This window comes from Hyperolius riggenbachi, chromosome 6, assembly GCF_040937935.1.
Source record: "Hyperolius riggenbachi isolate aHypRig1 chromosome 6, aHypRig1.pri, whole genome shotgun sequence".
NCBI classification, from domain to species: Eukaryota; Metazoa; Chordata; class Amphibia; order Anura; family Hyperoliidae; genus Hyperolius; species Hyperolius riggenbachi.
Window position 1 is genome coordinate 174,912,329 of NC_090651.1, and position 26,229 is coordinate 174,938,557.

General features: G+C 46.3%; 1 protein-coding gene across 1 annotated transcript in view; it reads right to left on the bottom strand.

The window, feature by feature from the left end:
• Nucleotides 1-26,229, bottom strand: part of DDX47 (DEAD-box helicase 47) — a 403,902-nt gene that overhangs the window by 162,544 nt on the left and 215,129 nt on the right. The window lies entirely within an intron of this gene.

Sequence of the window (26,229 nt, forward strand, 5' to 3'; positions counted from 1 at the left end):
TGCTGCAGTTCCACACTGCCCTTGCTCATGCGAAGCAGGAATACTTTACCAAGCTCATCGGAGCACAAGCTTCCAACCCCCGGCGTCTCTTTGCCACTTTCAACTCCCTGCTCAAACCCCCCCCCCCCCACCCACCCTCTGTTTCCTCCCTCTCTGCCACAGATTTAGCCACTCACTTCACCAACAAAATTGTCTCTATCCGCCAGGAAATATCCAATCTCAAATCTTCACCTCCCACAACCTCCCAACCAGCTCCTCCTCCACCCTATCCTTCCCTCACATCCTTCACTCCTACTACCACCGAGGAAGTCATCCACCTACTGCAGAGTTCCCATACCACTACTTACCCCCTTGACCCCATCCCTTCTGATTTACTCCAGCCTCACTTCACGGAATTGGCCCCAGTCCTCACTACCCTGTTCAACCTCTCCCTATCCACAGGCACCTTCCCCTCAGACTTCAAGCAGGCCACTGTAATACCCCTGCTCAAGAAACCCTCCATCGACCCCTCACTACCCTCCAACTACCGTCCTATCCCCCTCCTCCCCTTTGCCTCAAAACTCCTTGAGCGTCTGGTTCACAAACGCCTGACCCAGTGCCTCAATGCCAACTCACTGCTAGACCCACTGCAATCTGGATTTCGGCCTGCCCACTAAACCGAAACTGCTCTCACCAAAGTGGTCAATGACCTTGCCTTAGCTAAAGCTGAAGGCAAATACTCCATTCTCCTCCTTCTTGACCTTTCAGCAGCTTTTGACACAGTAGATCATCCCCTACTCCTCCAGTCCCTCAAGTCCATGGGCATTCACAATCTTACCCTGTCCTGGCTTTCATCCTACCTCTCCAACCACACCTTCACGACCGCCTTCAATGAGTCCTCATCCACCCCCAACCACCTCTCGGTGGGAGTCCCCCAAGGTTCGGTCCTTGGCCCCCTACTGTTCACCCTATACACATCCTCCATTGGCAAGGTTATCTCCTCCATGGGTTTTAACTATTATCTGTATGCAGATGACACCCAGATCTACCTCCACACCCCTGACATATCCACCACTACCATGGACAAGGTCTCCTCCTGTCTATCAGCCATCTCCTCCTGGATGTCTGCTAGGTTCCTGAAACTAAACCTAGACAAAACGAAATTTATGATCTTCCCACCCCGGACATCCATAAACCTTCCAGATGCGCATGTCACTGTTAACCACACTACCCTTTACCCTACCTCTCAAGCCCGCTGTCTGGGTGTCACCCTGGACTCCGCACTCTCCTTCACTCCCCACATCCAAAACCTCACAAAGTCCTGCAACTTCCACCTTCGTAACATCTGTAAGATTCGCCCTTTCCTGACCTCTGCCACCACCAAACTCCTCATCCATGCCCTCATAATTTCCCGCCTTGACTACTGCAATGCCCTGCTGTCTGGTCTCCCTATGACCCGAACAGCCCCACTGCAGTCCATCATGAATGCAGCAGCCAGAATTATCCACTGCTCCCATCGCTCCACCATGGCGGATCCCCTCCTTGAATCCCTCCACTGGCTTCCTATCCAGTCCAGAATCAGATTCAAGATACCGTGTCTGATCTACAAATCTGTGCACAAAACCTGTCCAACCTACATTTTTGATCTTACTCAGAGGTACACACCTAGCCGCTCACTCCGCTCTTCCAATGAACTTCGCCTAACCGCCCCCCACATCACCCAGTCCCATGCACGCCTCCAGGACTTCTCAAGAGCTGCTCCAACACTATGGAACTCCCTACCTCCACCCATTAGGGCAGCCCCCTCCTTCAACATCTTCAAGAAAGCCCTCAAAACTCACCTTTTCACTCTGGCCTACTACCCCTCACAAGTGCTCTAAACCCACAGCTGAACTCTGGTCTCCTACCTCTCGTGTCCCTACCTCTCCCTTTAGTTTGTAAGCCTTTGGGCAGGGTCCTCCTCCTTTTGTGTCCAACCTGATCATGCACCTCCATTACTGTGAACCCATGCTAGGCATCTGAGTGAACCTAACTTGCCTAATCTCCATGCTCCATCCAGTGACTGACTAAGCATTACCTTGTACTCATACTGTGCTGCATGATCTGATCTTTCTTGTATTCAGGTATTGTCATTTTGCTGTATGTCACCCCTAAATATTGTATGTATCCCTATTTATTGTCCAGCGCTGCGTAATATGTTGGCGCTTTATAAATACAATAAATAAATAAATAAATGCTTAGTCAGTCACTGGAGGGGAGCATGGAGATTAGGCAAGTTAGGTTCACTCAGATGCATAGCATGGGTTCACAGTTAATGAAGGTGTATGATCAGGCAGGACACAAAAGGAGGAGGACCCTGCCCAAAGGCTTACAATCTAGAGGGAGAGGTAAGGACACGAAAGGTAGGGGACCAGAGTTCAGCTGTGGGTTTAGAGCACTTGTGAGGGGTAGTAGGCCAGAGTGAAAAGGTGAGTTTTGAGGGCTTTCTTTAAGATGCTGAAGAGGGCTGCCCTAATGGGCAGAGGTAGGGAGTTCCAAAGTGTTGGAGCAGCTCTTGAGAAGTCCTGGAGGCGTGCATGGGACTGGGTGATGCGGGGGGCGGTTAGGCAAAGTTCATTGGAAAATATATATTATATACAGTGGTGTGAAAAACTATTTGCCCCCTTCCTGATTTCTTATTCTTTTGCATGTTTGTCACACTTAAATGTTTCTGCTCATCAAAAACCGCTAACTATTAGTCAAAGATAACATAATTGAACACAAAATGCAGTTTTAAATGATGGTTTTTATTATTTAGTGAGAAAAAAACCTCAAAACCTACATGGCCCTGTGTGAAAAAGAAATTGCCCCCTGAACCTAATAACTGGTTGGGCCACCCTTAGCAGCAATAACTGCAATCAAGCGTTTGCGATAACTTGCAATGAGTCTTTTATAGCGCTCTGGAGGAATTTTGGCCCACTCATCTTTGCAGAATTGTTGTAATTCAGCTTTATTTGAGGGTTTTCTAGCATGAACCGCCTTTTTAAGGTCATGCCACAACATCTCAATAGGATTCAAGTCAGGACTTTGACTAGGCCTCTCCAAAGTCTTCATTTTGTTTTTCTTCAGCCATTCAGAGGTGAATTTGCTGGTGTGTTTTGGGTCATTGTCCTGCTGCAGCACCCAAGATTGATTCAGCTTGAGTTGACGAACAGATGGCCGGACATTCTCCTTCAGGATTTTTTGGCAGACAGTAGAATTCATGGTTCCATCTATCACAGCATGCCTTCCAGGTCCTGAAGCAGCAAAACAACCCCAGACAATCACACTACCACCACCATATTTTACTGTTGGTATGATGTTCTTCTGCTGAAATGCTGTGTTACTTCCACGCCAGATGTAACGGGACACGCACCTTCCAAAAAGTTCAACTTTTGTCTCGTCGGTCCACAAGGTATTTTCCCAAAAGTCTTGGCAATCATTAAGATGTTTTTTTAGCAAAATTGAGACGAGCCTTAATGTTCTTTTTGCTTAAAAGTGGTTTGCGCCTTGGATATCTTCCATGCAGGCTGTTTTTGCCCAGTCTTTCTTATGGTGGAGTCGTGAACACTGACCTTAATTGAGGCAAGTGAGGCCTGCAGTTCTTTAGATGTTGTCCTGGGGTCTTTTGTGGCCTCTCAGATGAGTTTTCTCTGCGCTCTTGGGGTAATTTTGGTCGGCCGGCCACTCCTGGGAAGGTTCATCACTGTTCCATGTGTTTGCCATTTGTGGATAATGGCTCTCACTGTGGTTCGCTGGAGTCCCAAAGCTTTAGAAATGGCTTTATAACCTTTACCAGACTGATAGATTTCAATTACAGTACTTTTGTTCTCATTTGTTCCTGAATTTCTTTGGATCTTGGCATGATGTCTAGCTTTTGAGGTGCTTTTGGTCTACTTCTCTGTGTCAGATAGCTCCTATTTAAGTGATTTCTTGATTGAAACAGGTGTGGCAGTAATCAGGCCTGGGGGCGACTACAGAAATTGAACTCAGGTGTAATAAACCACCTTTAAGTTATTTTTTAACAAGGGGGGGCAATCACTTTTTCACACAGGGTCATGTAGATTTGGAGGTTTTTTTTCTCACTAAATAATAAAAACCATAATTTAAAACTGCATTTTGTGTTCAATTAAGCTATCTTTGACTAATAGTTAATGGTTTTTGATGAGCAGAAACATTTAAGTGTGACAAACATGCAAAAGAATAAGAAATCAGGAAGGGGGCAAATAGTTTTTCACACCACTGTATATATATTCTATCTATATCAGAACACATACACAGTGTCGCCAGAACCCAAAACTATAATGGCTCCGTAAGTAGAAAAGTCACTATAAACACAATACACAATTAAAGAAAATCTGTACTGTGAAAATCTTACATAAACAAATGTGCCAGCCTGTTTGTTGTCTTCTCCTAGCCCCCTCTGTGACATTTCGCTGCTCCCCACTGCTTTCTTGGTGATAAAATCACTGTTTTTTTCATTGATTTTGTAAACAATGAAGATGGCCACCAAACAGGAAATACATCATCAGAGCAGGTGCCTGTTTGCAGAGGCTCCTCTCAAACGTGATTTGATTGCTGGAATGTTACACAGCTTGTTGCCTTAGCTGCTTGTCTGAGCTCTGAACTGATCTTTCTGCACTCACAGCTGTTCACAAGGTCACAGCTCCTGAGCCTGCAGATGCTGGCTGTAAACAGAGACCCTGTCTAACTCACACACAGCGCACACACACAGAGCCTGCAGGGGGCGTGGAGGAGGTGTGTATAACTTCTCCCTATCACAGCAGAGCAGTGCATTCCTCTCTGCCTCAACAAGGCTTGACAAAGGAAAGATGATTAGATTTATTACAGAGAGTGCAACTAGAAAAGGATGCAGCGATCCAGACCACATTAGAACAGGTGTAGGAACTTATAGGAAAGAAGAAATAAGGCTGAAAATTTTGTTACAGAGTCTCTTTAATATGGTGTAATAACTAAGTCAATATTGTGGATGAACTGGACAGAGGAACCATAATGAGGTCCTTTAACTTTATAATTCTGGTTAAGAGGTTTATCTTTTTCTGCTATACCTGTAGATGCACACTCTGTTACACTCTAAATGTGCAAAGGATGCTACAAGTGCAACTAGATAAACCATAATACTTGAATGTTAACGTTAAAACTGTTTTACTATTGTAGAAGTAGACGACCATTAACACAATGAATAAATACAATGGAATATGTCAAACTGATCGGAATGCAAAGCTTACAGTTCTTTATTGTAATCCTATTTCTTCAATAAAACATACTGAAACAATAGCATACAGCCACATCATGTGAAGAGGGTTGTGGACTAGTACACAAGAGCAGCAGGGACCAGCAAACACGTGACGGGAGCAAACCCCTAACCAACAGTCAGCGTTACAAATGTGCCTGTAGCTCCCAAGGTTTCCCATGCTTTTTGAGTAGCGTGAAAATCTTTCAGTGCAATCTACAGAGCAGGAGGCACTTTAATACCCTTTGAGCATGTAGCCAGGTCCTGCTGCTTGCTTTCGAAGCAGCAGCAGTGCAGTGGCTGCACATGTAGAGATTAGCATAGATGAAAATGAGGATGGTAACGACCGTAATGTCATCTGGGAACCACTGGCACATGGAATGGCAAGCAGCAATTTCAAAATAGAGAAAATGCAGCAGCAGACTGGGGATAGAGGAGCCACCAATCTGCCTTATACAAGTCCCAAAGAAGAGACAGAGAAGCCAGCACAATCAGGAACACTGAGGAGAGGAACAGCGCATGCATTCAAACTATAGTGGAAGCTAAAGTTCCTCCATAGTACAGGGTGGGCCAATTATATGGATACACCTTAATAAAAGGGGAATGGTTGGTGATATTAACTTCCTGATTGTGGCACATTAGTATATGTTAGTGGGGAAACTTTTCAATCTGGTTGGTGACCATGGTGGCCATTTTGAAGTCGGCCATTTTGAATCCAACTTTTGTTTTTTCAATAGGAAGAGTGTCATGTGACAAATCAAACTTATTGGGAATTTCACAAGAAAAACAATGGTTTGATTGGTTTTAACGTAACTTTATTCTTTCATTAGTTATTTACAATTTTCTCTTTGTTTACAGCCATTGACATGTCGGCGGGATTAACACGTGAGGAGCGAATAGAAATTGTGTTGATGTCTGGTGGACGCAGTAACCGGGTTATTCCAGCAAATTTCAATGCAAGACACCCTACGAGACCACCCATCTTCCATGCTACAGTTAGCAAACTGCTTGCTAGGTTTTGTGAAACTGGTTCAGTGTTGGATTTGCCAAAATGTGGACACATGAAATCGGTCACTAAAACATCAGTGGCTGTCCTAGCTTCATTCAGCAAGAGCCCTCAGCGTAGCACTCGCCGCATGTCACTGGAGAGTGGCATTAGTCGAACATCCCTTCGGCGGATATTAGCTACTCACAAATGGCACCCTTACAAACTTCAGCTACTGCAGCACCTCAACGAGCATGACCCAGATTGGCGCACTGAATTTGCAGAGCGGGCAAAACAAAAATTGGAAAAGGACCCTCAGTTTAAGCAGAAGATTTTGTGATGAGGCAAACTTTTCTGTGAATGGTGAAGTTAAACAAAACCACCGCTATTGGTCTGATGCTAACCCACATTGGATAGATTCCTCCAAGACTGTTGGAACAAAAAAATTGATGGTATGTATGGACCCCCTTAGACTTATCTTTGGGGTCATTTGAAGGCAATTGTCTATGCTGTGAAGATACGAGATGTGCAGCACCTGAAACTACGGATACTGGAAGCCTGTGCTAGCATTTCTCCTGCGGTGTTGCTATCAGTGTGTGAAAAGTGGGAGAAGAGGGTTGCATTGATAATCCAACACAATGGGCAGCACATTTAACACATTTTATAAGTGATCAGAAACTTGTAAATAACTCATGAAAGAATAAAGTTACATTAAAACCGAGCACACCATTGCTTTTCTTGTGAAATTACCAATAAGTTTGATGTGTCACATGACCCTCTTCCAGTTAAAAAAACAAAAGTTGGATTCAAAATGTCCGCCTTCAAAATGTCCGCCATGGTCACCACCCATCTTGAAAAGTTTTCCCCCTCACATATACTAATGTGCCATAAACAGGAAGTTAATATCACCAACCACTCCAATTTTATTAAGGTGTATCCAGGCAGTGAACGTCTGAGCGATTAACCAGTCAATTGCAGCATGTTTTTAGGGAGGCGTAAACCCCCACCCCCCCCTTTTCTTGTTTTGCTATAGTATTATAGGTTAGCTGCTCCCAGCCTGTATACCCAAATTTCCTGTTTGCATGGCAAGTAATGGTTCATTAGTAGTTATGCATTTGATTTGCATCTGATTTGAATGCGAAGTGTGCAGTTAGCTTATTAGAGGTGCTGCACATGTGAGCTGTTGGTCATTTCACATGGGTGGTTTGTTTACATCTCACCCACGTGTTATGACGTTTCTGGCCTTGAGGGGCGGTCTGTTGGCGGCCCGCAGCCGATACAGTCTCCCATCTGGTCCGCCTCGTCTTGTAGGCGGTACCAGTATGACGCCATCTGAGACTGTCGGCTGATTGGTCGGCGTCTTTTCACTGTGGGCTGCGCTGCGGGCGCCGCCGTCCGTCTCTGCGCGGTGATTTTTGGGTAGTCCACGTCAGCGCACATTAGAATATTAGGAATGAAGTTCCCCATCAGGTCCGCTCTGGGTAGTGGATAGGGGATTGGTCGCCATAGTCGTACTCTATTGTGATCGGTTTATACTCCATGCTGCTGTACTATATAAATGTGTATTTGTTTGTTTTTAATCAGACACTGACATTCACTTGAGAAAGGAGGACACTCCTCCAAAACGTCATGCTTCATGTCTATGTGTCTTTTTATTCAATAAAGAGCATAATTACTTATTGATGGTGCCGGTCTCTACACTACTACTTGGATTTGCAAGTCAGGAGTGCTGCCTGACTCTTTGACCGTGGCACATCATTGAATCTACATACAGGAGCGCTGTCCATCTCTACCTCTGCCAGGTCCCATAGGATACGGCACGATTTACTTAGTGCTGTTTTAATACAGCGTTTTGGCTGACAAGAGACAGCCTGATGCCATATTAAAATGGACCTCTGTGGTAAAGAGGTTAAAACGCAGGGCAAAACAAAGTTTGGGGTACATTGTTACGATCTCCTGAGATGTTAATACTTAGAGACTGAACAACAAGAGAGCCTATGAAGCAATGTGTTATATGTAATGGTATGCAGATGGACAAAAATTATACAATTTCAATGTGCATACGGTCAATATTTAGTCTTCAACGCATCACTTGCACTATGTCTAACACTAATCTTATTTACTGTAACTTTTCAAACAATCTAGGTCAGAGTTTTCCAATCTGTGTGCCACGGCACATTTATGCATCATGGCAGCCTCGAGCAGGTGTCGCCACTCGCTGTGTCTCGTGTCCGCTCTGTCTCCCTCACCGCTTCTCTGTTCTGCCTCGTCCTTATAGTCATAGCAGGGCTACAAGAAAATGGGCACCAACGTCCACAAATGCGGACATTGGCGGCAATGTTTTTGTAGCCCTGCTCTAACTATGAGCGGAGATGGAGGCAGAGTGGAGCTGCGAGGTGGGAGACTGAGCAGGGCACTGAAGAGCGACGTCAGCGCTGGAACGCATGGACCTGGTGAGTGAGCCGCCGCAACAAGCACATGCTATTGACGGAACCTATACCTGGCAGCCTATACTAGGGGTACCTACACCTGGCTTCCTATAATGTGGGCATCTACAGTGGGATGCACAAGTTTGGGCAACCTTGTTAATCATCATGATTTTCCTGTAAAAATAGTTGGTTTCTATGGTAAAAAATATCAGTTAAATATATCATATATGAGACACACAGTGTTATTTGAGAAGTGAAATGAAGTTTATTGGATTTACGGAGAGTGCACAAAAATTGTTTAAATAAAATTAGGCAGGTGCATAAATTTGGGCACTGTTATTTTATTGATTCCAAAACCTTTAGAACTAATTATTGGAACTCAAATTGGCTTGGTAAGCTCAGTGACCCCTGATCTACATACACAGGTGAATCCAATTCTGAGAAAGTGTATTTAAAGAGAACCCGAGGTGGGATTTAATTATGTTAGTGGGGCACAGAGGCTGGTTGTGCACACTAACACCAGCCTCTGTTGCCCCATGGTGTGCCTCCAGGACCCCCCTGCGCGCCGCTATTTACCCCCCCGCAGTGCTAGTGACACACAGCGTGCCGTTAGCACAATGGTTACCTATGCCTGTCTGTTAGCGCCGCTCCCCCGCCTCCTCCGTATCGGCGCTACCCGCCCGCGTCACTTCCCTCCAATCAGCGGGAGGGAAGGGTCGCGGGCTGGTAGCACCGATACGGAGGAGGCGGGGGAGCGGCGCTAACAGACAGGCATAGGTAAACATTGTGCTAGCGACGCGCTGTGTGTCGCTAGCACTGCGGGGGGTATAGCGGCGCGCAGGGGGGTCCTAGAGGCACACCTTGGGGCAACAGAGGCCGTTAGTGTGCACAACCAGCCTCTGTGCCCCACTAAGATCATTAAATCCCACCTCGGGTTCTCTTTAAGGGGGTAGATTGTAAGTTTCCCTCTTAATTTTCTCTGAAGAGTAGCAACATGGGTCTCTAAACAATTCTCAAATGACCTGAAGATAAAGATTGTTCATCATAATGGTTTAGGGGAAGGATACAGAAAGTGGTCTCCGAGATTTCAGTTGTCGGTTTCCACAGTTAGGAAAATATTGAGGAAATGGAAGACCACAGGTTCAGTTCAAGTTAAGGCTCGAAGTGGCAGACAAAGAAAAATGTCGGATAAACAAAAGCGATGAATGGTGAGAACAGTCAGAGTCAACCCACCCACCAGCACCAAAGACCTACAACATCATCTTGCTGCAGATGGAGTTCACTGTGCATCATTTAACCATTCGGCGCACTTTACACAAGGAGATGCTGTATGCGAGGGTGATGCAAAGGAAGCCGATTCTCAACCCACAGCACAAATAGAGCCGCTTGAGGTATGCTAAAGCACATTTGGACAAGCCAGCTTCATTTTGGAATAAGGTGCTGTGGACTGATGAAACTAAAATTGAGTTATTTGGGCATAACAAGGGGCGTTATGCATGGAGGAAAAACAACTGCATCCCAAGGAAAACACCTGCGACATACAGTAAAATATGGTGGTGTTTCAATCATGCTGTGGGCTGTGTGGCCAATGCAGGGACTGGGAATCTTGTCAAAGTTGAAGGACGCATGGATTCAACTCAGTATCAGCAGATTCTGAAGACCAATGTGCAGGAATCAGTGACAAAGCTGAAGGTGCGCCGGGGCTGGATCCTAAACACTGCTCAAAATCCACTAAGGCAGGGGTTCCCAACCTTTTCCGGCCCGGGGACCACTTTCTGACCAAATTTTTCTCCGGGGAGGGGGGGTTGGGGGGGGGGGGGGGTCACGTCCTAGTGGACAGTGTTGTGCACAGCGGGTTACGGGGGGGGGGGGGGCATAGCTAACATAGTTGCCCCAGTATAGGGAGTTTAGTTACCCCTGTATGGCTAGTATAGTGCCTAGTACGGCTAGTATAGTGCCCAGTGTAGCCAGTAGAGTGCCCAGTATAGCCAGTATAGTGCCCCAGTATAGCGCCCATGTATGGGTAGGTAGTGCCCCAGAATAGCCGCCCCCCACCCCCCGCGGCTGCCGTTGCGGTTACCTTAGCCAGCGGCCGCTTCCTCTACAATCCCTTCTCCTGCCCGTGTAACTGATTCACAGAAGCGCGCCCCACAGCTGCTGTGAGGAGGCAGGAAGCAGGGCAGCGGCTTCCTGTAGCGGCGATGTGTATCGCGGTTACTACGGGAACCGATCTCTCCGGCTTCCTGCCTTTTCTCAGCAGCCGCAGGGCGCGCTGCTGTGAATCAGTTACAAGGCAGGAGAAGGGAATATAGAGAAAGCGGCCGTTGGCTAAGGCAACAGCAGTGGCAGCCGGGCAAGAGGACTGTCCCGCGGCTCAACTGCAAACGTCTCACGGACCAGCAGTGGGCCGCGGACCGGTGGTTGGGGACCCCTGACTAAGGCATTCATGCAGAGGAACAAGTACAACGTTCTGGAATGGCCATCTCAGTCCCCAGACCTAAATATAATTGCAAATCTGTGGCGTGAGTTAAAGAGAGCTGTCCATGCTCGGAAGCCTTCAAACCTGAATGAACTAGAGATATTTTGTAAAGAGAAATGGTCCAAAATACCGTCAACCAGAATCCAGACCCTCATTGGAACCTACAGGAAGAGTTTAGAGGCTGTAATTTCTGCAAAAGGAGGATCTACTAAATATTGATTTCATTTCTTTTTTTAGGTGCCCAAATTTATGCACCTGCCCAATTTTGTTTAAACAATTATTGTACATTTTCTGTAAATCCAATAAACTTTATTTCACTTCTCAAATATCACTGTGTGGGTCTCCTATATGATACATTTAACTGACTTTTTTTATCTTAACAACCAACGATTTATACAGGAACATCATGACAATTAACAAGGTTGCCCAAACTTTCGCATCCCACTGTATTTCTGGCTACTTATACTGGGACACCTATGTCTGGCTACCTATACTGGGGGCACCTATGTCTGGCTGGCTATACTGGGGGTACCTCTGTCTGGATAACCTATACAGGGAAAAGGTACTCTTGTTCCTACCTTATAGTAGTGAAACTCACACGTAAGGTAGTGGTAAGTACTTCTTAAAATTTTATTGGGGCACAAATGACAACGCATTTCACGGCCATTTGTTCCCCAATAAAATTTAAGACGTACCTACCATTATCTTACGTGTGAGTTTCACTGCTATAAGGTAGGAACAAGAGTACCTTTTTCTAATTACTTTATCACCTACTAGAACTACTGATATATGTCCACGGGCGCCTCCTACTGTATAGGGGAGTGCACACTTGGAAGTTTTCCCAGTGGCCAACCTTTTGCCTGGAGCTGTGACCTACCACACTATCAGAAGCAAGGCCGAGTGAGGAGGGCACTTCCTCACACGCGAGAAAAGTGGTTGCTTTTATCAGCAACCCAATTTTTTGAGTATATCTTTAACACACACGTACCCTGGTGTCTCTTTGATAATACACCAGACCGGGCTCCAGGTCTCTCTGTGTTTTTTTGTTTTCTTACAAGAGCCTGCTTTTCGTATATGGTACGATCCGGCATCATAGACCACCTTCAGAAGACATGGATATATTAGAAGACCGCTCTGTACAACGCACAAAACTACTGGAGCAATTCAAGCTCAGCAACTTCCAACCTGACCAACAGGAAGCGACCAGTGAACAATCCACATCAGACGCAGAACGGGTAATACCCGATAGAGTCCATTGTTTTTTGCTTTAGAAAAAAAACTTTTAAAAACAGAATTTTTTAATTTAGCTGATATCGAGATGCAGTCTGTATACATAGAGGAAAAAAAACTTGCCAGGAGAGCTTTGGGCTCCCACAGAATGCCCATACCCCGACGACCCTATATTTACAGCAGAGTGGTGTGACTATCTGGAATCATGCTCAGAAGGGGTGATGGAGCGCATTAGCAAGAAACGCAAGTTCATCGTAGAGGAACTAAAACCCCAAATCGAAAACCAGAGGGCGGCCCTAAGAGAATTTGCTGACACCAACCAGTTTAAAGGACTTACGAGCTGAAATAAAAAAAAAAAGTTAATTACCTTAGTGCACTATTAGACCTCCGTGTAGATGAGCTGTGCCTCCCTTGTACTTTGCAGACCCTCTGTTATCTTAATCCTGTTATCATTACAGGCCCCGACCCAGCCCAGGGTCGCCTTATCTCTGGGGACTACAATCGCCGCTTTAAAATCCCTCTGCCTGCTTAGCTCAAACAGACGTTGCTGCATAGGTTTCCAGCCCTGCTCGCAGCCCATCCTCACTCCGTACACTGACTCATACGTCATGTGGGCGTCACCACATGACTGCCCACATGATTGACTTTACTTCAAGCCAGCCGCCCCCCTCAGCCCAGAATAGGAACGCTGAGAGAGCAAGGAAGTAACCTAGTAACAGCATTTGTTTACAGGACATTTGCAATGTAAGTAATTGAATTCAAAATCATTTATAATTGATGGGGGACACTTTTATAATCATGTAAAATAGCGTGGCAACATTTATTTATGAAAAAAAAAAAAAAAAGATGCAGTGATTAATTTAAAGGGGCCAACACCGTAATGTAAATAAATGAATGAATAGCACTATTTTTTTTTTTTTTTTTTAAACAGTAAAAAGCAGCATGCCTTGGTAATTTAAATTAATCATGAACATAGAAACTGCACAGTAATGGGAAATTGATCTTTTGCAAAATGATTTTGCTGAATTATAATCACAAATATTTCTATTGATGCCTGCAATGATATATATTTCTTGTATGTATAGTAGTCAATTAGCTTTTCTCTCATCACGCTGCATAAAGGCTAATCATTTTTAGTGCAGATGTGATAAGATAAGATGAGATAATTTTAATATTCACAGTGGTTCAACAATTGCGTATTTACGATTTTTATTATATTTCTTTTGTATGTTTTCATTCCTATGCAATTATCATAAAGGGAAACAATATTTGAAAAATACTCATATTCACAGAGAAGCATAGCATTTGGAACACTCCCCTACATGCCATCGCCGTCACATGGACACCACTGTTAGCTATACTCACCCACATGCTATACTCACCTATATGCAATCTCGCAAGAGCTGCAGGCCTACATTGCCACATGGTCACCCACTGGTAGCTATACTCACCTATATGCAATCTCGCCAGAGCTGCAGGCCTACATTGCCACATGGTCACACACTGGTAGCTATACTCACCTATATGCAATCTCGCCAGAGCTGCAGGCCTACATTGCCACATGGTCACCTACTGGTAGCTATACTCACCTACATGCTCTCTCGCAAGAGCTGCAGGCCACTATTGCCAAATGGTCACCCACCGGCAGCTATACTCACCCACATGTCATCTCGCCAGAGCTGCAGAGCTACATTGCCCATGGTCACTCACTGGTAGCTATACTCACCTACATGCAATCTCACCAGAGCTGCAGCCCTTGACTGCCACATGGTAACCCACTGGTAGCTATACTCACCTTCATGCCACCTCGCCAGAGCTGCAGGCTCAATCAGTAAAGAAATTAATTCCAGCAAGCTATTCAGTCAACTAATCAGACATTTAAATTTTTTTTTACCAGGATTGCACTTTTATTTAGCTTTCCTGTATGACAAGAAGATACAGACACCCTAGGGGAAGAGGGAAATAAAGGTGAAAGGGCTGGTGTCAACCAAGAGGGCTTCTGAGCGTTTTTCAAATCAACAGTGATTTGAAAAGCGATTGGCTAATGTTACCCTATGACGGTGTTCTCACCGCAGTGTCGTGAATTTTTTCAAAATTGCAAACACACTGCATGTAGCATTTTTTTGGAGCGATTCGTTCAAAAATCGCTTCACAAAATCGCACTCATAAATTGCTAGTGATTGCTATTGTAATTTTGGTGTGCACTAGCCCAGAGAGAGGAGGAGGGGAGAGAAATCGAGAATAGCCTGAGATAGAGCAGATAGCTCATCTGTATTGCAGTCCCACATCACACAGAGGCTACTTGCTTGTAATAGGACTCCTGTCCCTGCCAGTCTCTCACACAAGTCAGTAAGCAGCCTTCCTGGAGTCTAGGGACTGTCAAAAACTTTTCAACTTGTACAATGCCTTATCTACACATGCAGTCATTATAACAATGGGAAGAGACCAGACAGATGTTTTCCCACAGACCCTCCAGGCAAGCTCTGCATCATGCTGTGTGTATTTACCAGCTTGCCTGTCCTCTAATTGAACTTTTATCAGCTAGCCCAGTGTTTGACATTGCTTACAACAACAAACCTGAATACACCAGACACCAGACTGGCCCTAAATCACTGAATGAAAGGTGGCCTGGGGGAGCAGAGGACAAAGGCCCTGGGGCAATAGACCCATTTGCCTCTATGGTAGAGCTGTCCATGTGGTCACCCACTGGTAGCTATACTCACCTACATGCCATCTCACCAGAGCTGCCGGCCTACATTGCCACATGGTCACCCACCGGCAGCTATACTCTCCTACATGCCATCTCGCCAGAGCTGCAAACCTACATTGCCACATGATCACTCACTGGTAGCTATACTCACCTACATGCAATCTCGCCAGAGCTGCAGCCCTTGACTGCCACATGGTAATCCACTGGTAGCTATACTCACCTTCATGCCATCTCGCCAGAGCTGCAAACCTACATTGCCACATGGTCACCTACTGGTAGCTATACTCACCTACATGCCATCTCGCCAGAGCTGCAGGTCTACATTGCCACATGGTCACCTACTGGTAGCTATACTCACCTACATGCAATCTCGCCAGAGCTGCAGGTCTACATTGCCACATGGCCACATACTGGTAGCTATACTTACCTAGATGCCATCTCGCCAGAGCTGCAAACCTACATTGCCACATGGTCACCTACTGGTAGCTATACTCACCTACATGCCATCTCGCCAGAGCTGCAGGTCTACATTGCCACATGGTCACCTACTGGTAGCTATACTCACCTACATGCCATCTCGCCAGAGCTGCAGGTCTACATTGCCACATGGTCACCTACTGGTAGCTATACTCACCTACATGCAATCTCGCCAGAGCTGCAGGTCTACATTGCCACATGGCCACATACTGGTAGCTATACTTACCTAGATGCCATCTCGCCAGAGCTGCAGGCCTACATTGCCACATGGTCAGCTACTGGTAGCTATACTCACCTACATGCCATCTCGCCAGAGCTGCAGGCCTACATTGCCACATGGTCACCTATTGGTAGCTATACTCACCTACATGCCATCTCGCCAGAGCTGCAGGCCTACATTGCCACATGGTCACCTACTGGTAGCTATACTCACCTACATGCCATCTCACCAGAGCTGCAGGCCTACATTGCCACATGGTCAGCTACTGGTAGCTATACTCACCTACATGGCATCTCGCCAGAGCTGCAGGCCTACATTGCCACATGGTCACCTACTGGTAGCTATACTCACCTACATGGCATCTCGCCAGATCTGCAGGCCTACATTGCCACATGGTCACCTACTGGTAGCTATACTCACCTACATGGCATCTCGCCAGAGCTGCAGGCCTACATTGCCACATGGTCACCTACTGGTAGCTATACTCACCTACATGGCATCTCGCCAGATCTGCAGGCCTACATTGCCACATGGTCACCTACTGGTAGCTATACTCACCTACATGCCATCTTGCCAGAGCTGCAGGCCTACATTGCCACATGGTCAGCTACTGGTAGCTATACTCACCCTCATGCCACCTCGCCAGAGCTGCAGGCCTACATTGCCACATGGTCAGCTACTGGTAGCTATACTCACCTACATGCCATCTCGCCAGAGCTGCAGGTCTACATTGCCACATGGTCACACACTGGTAGCTATACTTACCTAGATGCCATCTCGCCAGAGCTGCAGGCCTACATTGCCACATGGTCAGCTACTGTTAGCTATACTCACCTACATGCAATCTTGCCAGAGCTGCAAACCTACATTGCCACATGGTCACTCACTGGTAGCTATACTCACCTACATGCAATCTCGCCAGAGCTGCAGGCCTACATTGCCACATGGTCACCTACTGGTAGCTATACTCACCTACATGCCATCTCACCAGAGCTGCAGGCCTACATTGCCACATGGTCAGCTACTGGTAGCTATACTCACCTACATGGCATCTCGCCAGAGCTGCAGGCCTACATTGCCACATGGTCACCTACTGGTAGCTATACTCACCTACATGCCATCTCACCAGAGCTGCAGGTGTACATTGCTACATGGCCACACACTGGTAGCTATACTCACCTACATGCCATCTCGCCAGATCTGCAGGCCTACATTGCCACATGGTCAGCTACTGGTAGCTATACTCACCCTCATGCCACCTCGCCAGAGCTGCAGGCCTACATTGCCACATGGTCAGCTACTGGTAGCTATACTCACCTACATGCCATCTCGCCAGAGCTGCAGGTCTACATTGCCACATGGTCACACACTGGTAGCTATACTTACCTAGATGCCATCTCGCCAGAGCTGCAGGCCTACATTGCCACATGGTCAGCTACTGTTAGCTATACTCACCTACATGCAATCTCGCCAGAGCTGCAGGCCTGCATTGCCACATGGTCACCTACTGGTAGCTATACTCACCTACATGCCAACTCGCCAGAGCTGCAGGCCTACATTGCCACATGGTCACCTACTGGTAGCTATACTCACCTACATGCCATCTCGCCAGAGCTGCAGGCGTACATTGCCACATGGTCACCTACTGGTAGCTTTACTCACCTACATTCCATCTCGCCAGACCTGCAGACCTACATTGCTACATGGTCACACACTGGTAGCTATACTCACCTATATGCAATCTCGCCAGAGCTGCAGGCCTACATTGCCACATGGTCAGCTACTGGTAGCTATACTCACCTACATGCCATCTCGCCAGAGCTGCAGGCCTACATTGACACATGGTCAGCTACTGGTAGCTATACTCACCTACATGCCATCTCGCCAGAGCTGCAGGCCTACATTGACACATGGTCAGCTACTGGTAGCTATACTCACCTACATGCCATCTCGCCAGAGCTGCAGGTCTACATTGCCACATGGTCACACACTGGTAGCTATACTTACCTAGATGCCATCTCGCCAGAGCTGCAGGCCTACATTGCCACATGGTCAGCTACTGTTAGCTATACTCACCTACATGCAATCTTGCCAGAGCTGCAGGCCTACATTGCCACATGGTCACACACTGGTAGCTATAGTCACCTATATGCAATCTCGTCAGAGCTGCAGGCCTTCATTGCCACATGGTCACCTACTGGTAGCTAAACTCTCCTGCAGCTCTGGCGAGACGGCATGTAGGTGAGTATAGCTACCAGTGGGTGACCACATGGACAGCTCTACCATAGAGGCAAATGGGTCTATTGCCCCAGGGCCTTTGTCCTCTGCTCCCCCAGGCCACCTTTCATTCAGTGATTTAGGGCCAGTCTGGTGTCTGGTGTATTCAGGTTTGTTGTTGTAAGCAATGTCAAACACTGGGCTAGCTGATAAAAGTTCAATTAGAGGACAGGCAAGCTGGTAAATACACACAGCATGATGCAGAGCTTGCCTGGAGGGTCTGTGGGAAAACATCTGTCTGGTCTCTTCCCATTGTTATAATGACTGCATGTGTAGATAAGGCATTGTACAAGTTGAAAAGTTTTTGACAGTCCCTAGACTCCAGGAAGGCTGCTTACTGACTTGTGTGAGAGACTGGCAGGGACAGGAGTCCTATTACAAGCAAGTAGCCTCTGTGTGATGTGGGACTGCAATACAGATGAGCTATCTGCTCTATCTCAGGCTATTCTCGATTTCTCTCCCCTCCTCCTCTCTCTGGGCTAGTGCACACCAAAATTACAATAGCAATCACTAGCAATTTATGAGTGCGATTTTGTGAAGCGATTTTTGAACGAATCGCTCCAAAAAAATGCTACATGCAGTGTGTTTGCAATTTTGAAAAAATTCACGACACTGCGGTGAGAACACCGTCATAGGGTAACATTAGCCAATCGCTTTTCAAATCACTGTTGATTTGAAAAACGCTCAGAAGCCCTCTTGGTTGACACCAGCCCTTTCACCTTTATTTCCCTCTTCCCCTAGGGTGTCTGTATCTTCTTGTCATACAGGAAAGCTAAATAAAAGTGCAATCCTGGTAAAAAAAATTTTAAATGTCTTATTAGTTGACTGAATAGCTTGCTGGAATTAATTTCTTTACTGATTGAGCCTGCAGCTCTGGCGAGGTTGGCATGAAGGTGAGTATAGCTACCAGTGGGTTACCATGTGGCAGTCAAGGGCTGCAGCTCTGGTGAGATTGCATGTAGGTGAGTATAGCTACCAGTGAGTGACCATGGGCAATGTAGCTCTGCAGCTCTGGCGAGATGACATGTGGGTGAGTATAGCTACCGGTGGGTGACCATTTGGCAATAGTGGCCTGCAGCTCTTGCGAGAGAGCATGTAGGTGAGTATAGCTACCAGTAGGTGACCATGTGGCAATGTAGGCCTGCAGCTCTGGCGAGATTGCATATAGGTGAGTATAGCTACCAGTGTGTGACCATGTAGCAATGTAGGTCTGCAGGTCTGGCGAGATGGAATGTAGGTGAGTAAAGCTACCAGTAGGTGACCATGTGGCAATGTACGTCTGCAGCTCTGGCGAGATGGCATGTAGGTGAGTATAGCTACCAGTAGGTGACCATGTGGCAATGTAGGCCTGCAGCTCTGGCGAGTTGGCATGTAGGTGAGTATAGCTACCAGTAGGTGACCATGTGGCAATGTAGGCCTGCAGCTCTGGCGAGATTGCATGTAGGTGAGTATAGCTACCAGTGAGTGACCATGTGGCAATGTAGGTTTGCAGCTCTGGCGAGATGGCATGTAGGAGAGTATAGGTGCCGGTGGGTGACCATGTGGCAATGTAGGCTGGCAGCTCTGGTGAGACGGCATGTAGGTGAGTATAGCTACCAGTGGGTGACCACATGGACAGCTCTACCATAGAGGCAAATGGGTCTATTGCCCCAGGGCCTTTGTCCTCTGCTCCCCCAGGCCACCTTTCATTCAGTGATTTAGGGCCAGTCTGGTGTCTGGTGTATTCAGGTTTGTTGTTGTAAGGCAATGTCAAACACTGGGCTAGCTGATAAAAGTGCAATTAGAGGACAGGCAAGCTGGTAAATACACACAGCATGATGCAGAGCTTGCCTGGAGGGTCTGTGGGAAAACATCTGTCTGGTCTCTTCCCATTGTTCTAATGACTGCATGTGTAGATAAGGCATTGTACAAGTTGAAAAGTTTTTGACAGTCCCTAGACTCCAGGAAGGCTGCTTACTGACTTGTGTGAGAGACTGGCAGGGACAGGAGTCCTATTACAAGCAAGTAGCCTCTGTGTGATGTGGGACTGCAATACAGATGAGCTATCTGCTCTATCTCAGGCTATTCTCGATTTCTCTCCCCTCCTCCTCTCTCTGGGCTAGTGCACACCAAAATTACAATAGCAATCACTAGCAATTTATGAGTGCGATTTTGTGAAGCGATTTTTGAACGAAACGCTCCAAAAAAATGCTACATGCAGTGTGTTTGCAATTTTGAAAAAATTCACGACACTGCGGTGAGAACACCGTCATAGGGTAACATTAGCCAATCGCTTTTCAAATCACTGTTGATTTGAAAAACGCTCAAAAGCCCTCTTGGTTGACACCAGCCCTTTCACCTTTATTTCCCTCTTCCCCTAGGGTGTCTGTATCTTCTTGTCATACAGGAAAGCTAAATAAAAGTGCAATCCTGGTAAAAAAAATTTAAATGTCTGATTAGTTGACTGAATAGCTTGCTGGAATTAATTTCTTTACTGATTGAGCCTGCAGCTCTGGTGAGATTGCATGTAGGTGAGTATAGCTACCAGTGAGTGACCATGGGCAATGTAGCTCTGCAGCTCTGGCGAGATGACATGTGGGTGAGTATAGCTGCCGGTGGGTGACCATTTGGCAATAGTGGCCTGCAGCTCTTGCGAGATAGCATGTAGGTGAGTATAGCTACCAGTAGGTGACCATGTGGCAATGTAGGCCTGCAGCTCTGGCGAGATTGCATATAGGTGAGTATAGCTACCAGTGTGTGACCATGTGGCAATGTAGGCCTGCAGCTCTGGCGAGATTGCATATAGGTGAGTATAGCTACCAGTGGGTGACCATGTGGCAATGTAGGCCTGCAGCTCTTGCGAGATTGCATATAGGTGAGTATAGCATGTGGGTGAGTATAGCTACCGGTGGGTGACCATTTGGCAGTAGTGGCCTGCAGCTCTTGCGAGATAGCATGTAGGTGAGTATAGCTACCAGTAGGTGACCATGTGGCAATGTAGGCCTGCAGCTCTGGCGAGATTGCATATAGGTGAGTATAGCTACCAGTGTGTGACCATGTGGCAATGTAGGCCTGCAGCTCTGGCGAGATTGCATATAGGTGAGTATAGCATGTGGGTGAGTATAGCTACCGGTGGGTGACCATTTGGCAGTAGTGGCCTGCAGCTCTTGCGAGATAGCATGTAGGTGAGTATAGCATGTGGGTGAGTATAGCTAACAGTGGTGTCCATGTGACGGCGATGGCATGTAGGGGAGTGTTCCAAATGCTATGCTTCTCTGTGAATATGAGTATTTTTCAAATATTGTTTCCCTTTATGATAATTGCATAGGAATGAAAACATACAAAAGAAATATAATAAAAATCGTAAATACGCAATTGTTGAACCACTGTGAATATTAAAATTATCTCATCTTATCTTATCATCTTATCACATCTGCACTAAAAATGATTAGCCTTTATGCAGCGTGATGAGAGAAAAGCTAATTGACTACTATACATACAAGAAATATATATCATTGCAGGCATCAATAGAAATATTTGTGATTATAATTCAGCAAAATCATTTTGCAAAAGATCAATTTCCCATTACTGTGCAGTTTCTATGTTCATGATTAATTTAAATTACCAAGGCATGCTGCTTTTTACTGTTTAAAAAAAAAAAAAAAATAGTGCTATTCATTCATTTATTTACATTAGGGTGTTGGCCCCTTTAAATTAATCACTGCATCTTTTTTTTTTTTTTCATAAATAAATGTTGCCACGCTATTTTACATGATTATAAAAGTGTCCCCCATCAATTATAAATGATTTTGAATTCAATTACTTACATTGCAAATGTCCTGTAAACAAATGCTGTTACTAGGTTACTTCCTTGCTCTCTCAGCGTTCCTATTCTGGGCTGAGGGGGGCGGCTGGCTTGAAGTAAAGTCAATCATGTGGGCAGTCATGTGGTGACGCCCACATGACGTATGAGTCAGTGTACGGAGTGAGGATGGGCTGCGAGCAGGGCTGGAAACCTACGCAGCAACGTCTGTTTGAGCTAAGCAGGCAGAGGGATTTTAAAGCGGCGATTGTAGTCCCCAGAGATAAGGCGACCCTGGGCTGGGTCGGGGCCTGTAATGATAACAGGATTAAGATAACAGAGGGTCTGCAAAGTACAAGGGAGGCACAGCTCATCTACACGGAGGTCTAATAGTGCACTAAGGTAATTAACTTTTTTTTTTTATTTCAGCTCGTAAGTCCTTTAAGACCTTCTCTCATATCCTCAATAATAAATTGAATAGATTCGAATTTGAAATCTCTGAAAGCAAACTCAAAAAATCAATAGGGATAGAAATCTCTATTTGAATAATAGAGAAATTTCAGACCCAGACATCATCCACCTCAGGACCACACTAGAAGGTGGCCCAGAGGTTTCTACTCAGCCCAACCCAATTAGACCAGTAGGGGAGGGATCACTCACCAGGGGTACACAAGATTCTTCCCAAAAAGAACCGACCACTGTCCGGCACACACCACGCCCTAGACATTTCCCTTCCGAGCCTAACCATCAGACAAGAAAAAGGAAAAAAGTCTCACCGGGACCGTAAACGTCACCCACGAAAATAAAAGCAGATACCGAAACGACCAAGACACCATTGGGGATACCCATCTTTGGTCAACCCTAAGAACCTGGTGCAGAGGGTAAAGGACACAGAGCTTACACAGGTCAATAGAAGTAATGTTTCCACCCCTAAGAGGAAAGGCCAACAGTTGGAAGAGGGAGCGGGACAAGTTTTGAGTACCCCCCAAGCTCCAGGACCAAACAAAGAAAAACCTCAATGATCAACTATGATGGAGAACCAACCACAACTACTCGATGAACTACTAGACCTCAGCACACATAGTGAAACACCTGACAACCTCACCCAGAGGTTCCGGACAAAGCACCTAGGCCCAACCTGGAACGAATAGAGGATCTGTCCTCGCCCCAACCTTCAACATCCCTCAAAGAGACGGAACCCCGAGGGACGAAGATTCCAAGACTTACGACTGGAAGGAGGCCCTAGGACACAACCGAAGCAGATCACTGACTATTATCCACCTATACAGGAACCAAACAGCAGTTCAGGGTCCAACATTACAGGAGGAACCTCCTCATCGTCGTTTTTGGAGCTACCCACATTAATTGGGGATACACCGCCATTACTACGCAGGATATCAAACGCCATCAACTTTCTGTCTGTCTCCTCTCATAATATCGTCACCAATGAGGGCTATAAAAAGACCGGCCCCAAGCCCAGAAAGAGGGCAAAAAAAGGGGTGGTTAAAAAAGGCAAACCGAAAACTCTCCATATAATGGAACAAGCAGAAAGTGAGCAGACATATTAATGCAAAAATTATGCCAATATCTACACAAGTGTGTTTATAAAAGGGAGGGCAAGGTCCTCGACCTGGTAAGTAACTATATATTACATAAAAAGAAAAAGGGCACCTCCCTAAATGCAAATAAGGGTATGATATATGAACAAATGACTGGTATTGAGACCAAGAGTAAATGCAAAAAACTCACTTTATTTAAGCCAATATCAAAGAGTTAAAACAATTTAAAAACAAGGCTAAACCATACCCAGCCCAAAAGCCCCTGATATAATATAATAATTGCAATAAGCCCGCCAATGAGACAATCTAACCCGCACAGTATAATATTAATGCGAATAGCGTATGAAATATTGCGCATATCTGCTGAGGAGCAGCGATATAGGTAATTGCAGCATCTAATATCAATTGTGATCAATGTGTCAAAAAATGATGCTATGAGAGAGGCTATATGAAACACGGCCTGTCTACACATTATAAAACCCAACACAATCAAAGTACAGATAGGACCAGTATCTGCCCCATTGAACATATCTCTGAAAACACGCAAGATCGTTATGGGAAATTAAAAAGAAGAGAAATGTACTGGGTGTTCCAACTAAACACCCTCCATCCCAGCCTTGTCCAAGTGGACCCGAATCGGGGTTCAACTGGACGAGGAGGAATGGGAAGACTGCCTCTCTACTCCTAAACAGGTCTCTCCATGTGTTAGTGAGCGTCTCACACAAATTTATACCCTACACCAAAGTTACTTAACTCCCTCCCAAAATTCTCCCCCTCTGCATCAGCGTTCTGCCCTAAATGCCAAGCCTTAAACCCATCCTTCCTCCACCTTATCTGGCAATGCCCACCCATCGCAGACTTCTGGAAACAAGTTACGGATTTCCTGCACGATTTAATGGGGTCCCCAGTAGACCCAGACATCAAAACTTGTATACTTAATCTCCTACATGAAGATACACCGAAATTTAATAAAATTTTGATTATGGAATCCTTATTTGCGGCCAAACAATGTATCACCTTCAGGTGGCTATCCCCAACCCTCCCTACATTGGAAGCCTGGAAATCCAGAGTCCGCAAACACTTACCTTTTAAAAAATTGGTATACTCCCATAGAAAATGCCCCAATAAATTCCACCAAGTTTGGGACAAATGGTTAAACTCTTGACCTCACACCTCTATGTTTACACAAAACCTGTCGTCTCTTTAGGATATAGGTTACTCTAGGTAATGTTAGATGTAATGTTTTTCTTCTCTTTTTTGAATTGGATTTGGTCTTTGTTGCCTTGACCTACTCTAACCCAATGTGAAGACCACCTACGTTGTACACTGTATAATATTTCTCTTTTTTGATTGCCAATACCTAAGCTGTATAAATTCTCCCTTTTCTGTACATTTGTATCTGAATTTTATATTGTACCAACTTTTTTCTATCAATAAACATCTTTGGTTGATGAAAAAAAAAAAAACACCCTCCATCCCGAGGGCCTAAATGTGTGTCTAGAACACAACCTGTGACCTTATCTCCCATCTGACCGTGCTCCCTCTTCACGTGCATCCCCCCCCCCCCCATTCCGCCCTTCATCCCCTCCTCCCTGCCCATTTCCCCCCTCCCACTCCCTTCACCCTATACCCCCCCCCCACCCACCACCCTTTCTCCCTCCCGTTGCCTTTCCCTGTCCCCACCACCACCACCTTTGCCTCTTCCTCCACCCCCGCCGCTCGAGTCCTCAATGACCAGTATACAGACCCGTGCTTAACCTAATAGGACCTTGTCCCCTAAGACCTAGGCCCAATAGCCCACTTCAGACCTTATTTCACACCTACTACAGGAAATGCTGTTCCAAGAAGGGTTTATCTTGGGGCTATGATCTGTACAATCCTAAATCCCGGGCTATAACCTAATGCGCCACCTTAACCCCTTAAGGACTGGGACTGCTTTCCTAAGTCTGTGCTGCGTGGGCTCTCCAGCCCGCAGCACAGATCGTCATTGCTGCAGGGTGATCAGACCCCCCCCCTTTAGGGTGATGTCCTGCTGGGGGGGTCTGATCGCCGCCGCTCACATGTGCCTAGCGGGGGGGGGGGCTCCTCGAAGCCCCCCTCCGTAGCACGATTCCTCCCTCTCCTTCGCTCCATGGGCGGCACGGGATGGCGATGCGTCCTGCGCCGCCTCTGATAGGCTTCAGCCTATCACACGGCGGCGATCCCCGGCCAATCAGAGGCCGGGGATCGCGGATCTCCTTTCAGCGCCGTATGGATGTAAACGCAGGGGATTTCTTCCCCGCATGTTTACATTTAGCCTGCGAGCCGCGATCGGAGGCTCGCAGGCTGTTCACGGAGACACCCTCCGTGAACTGGCGGCCGTTTCCATGTAAAACCACAAGCGACCAGCCGCCGCCTATCGGCGTTAGCTGGTCGTTAAGTGGTTAATCCACCCACTAAGCGGGATTCCTTTTGAAAGCATCTTTAGAAGTGTGGTTATAGGCTTATATTGGTGTATTTTTTATGAATTTATGTATTGCATTACCCTATATACATTGTATGTTCTTCCTACCTACTAGTACACATTATGTTCCATATTACCTTTAAATTTTACATAGCCATCTGCCGATTGGCTTATTATTATCCCCAGACCACCCCAACCTGGCAGCCCCCTCCAGTCTCCTCTAATATGGCCACCCTGAACTCCCACCACCAGGCAGGCAGACCACTTGCATACATATTTACCCTTTCCTTCCCACCCCAAAATGGCCGCTCCCATCGGTCTTCCCAAAAATGGCCGCCCGGGAAGCACCTGGTGCTCTGTCGCACAGTGCACTACCTGCCTCCATGAT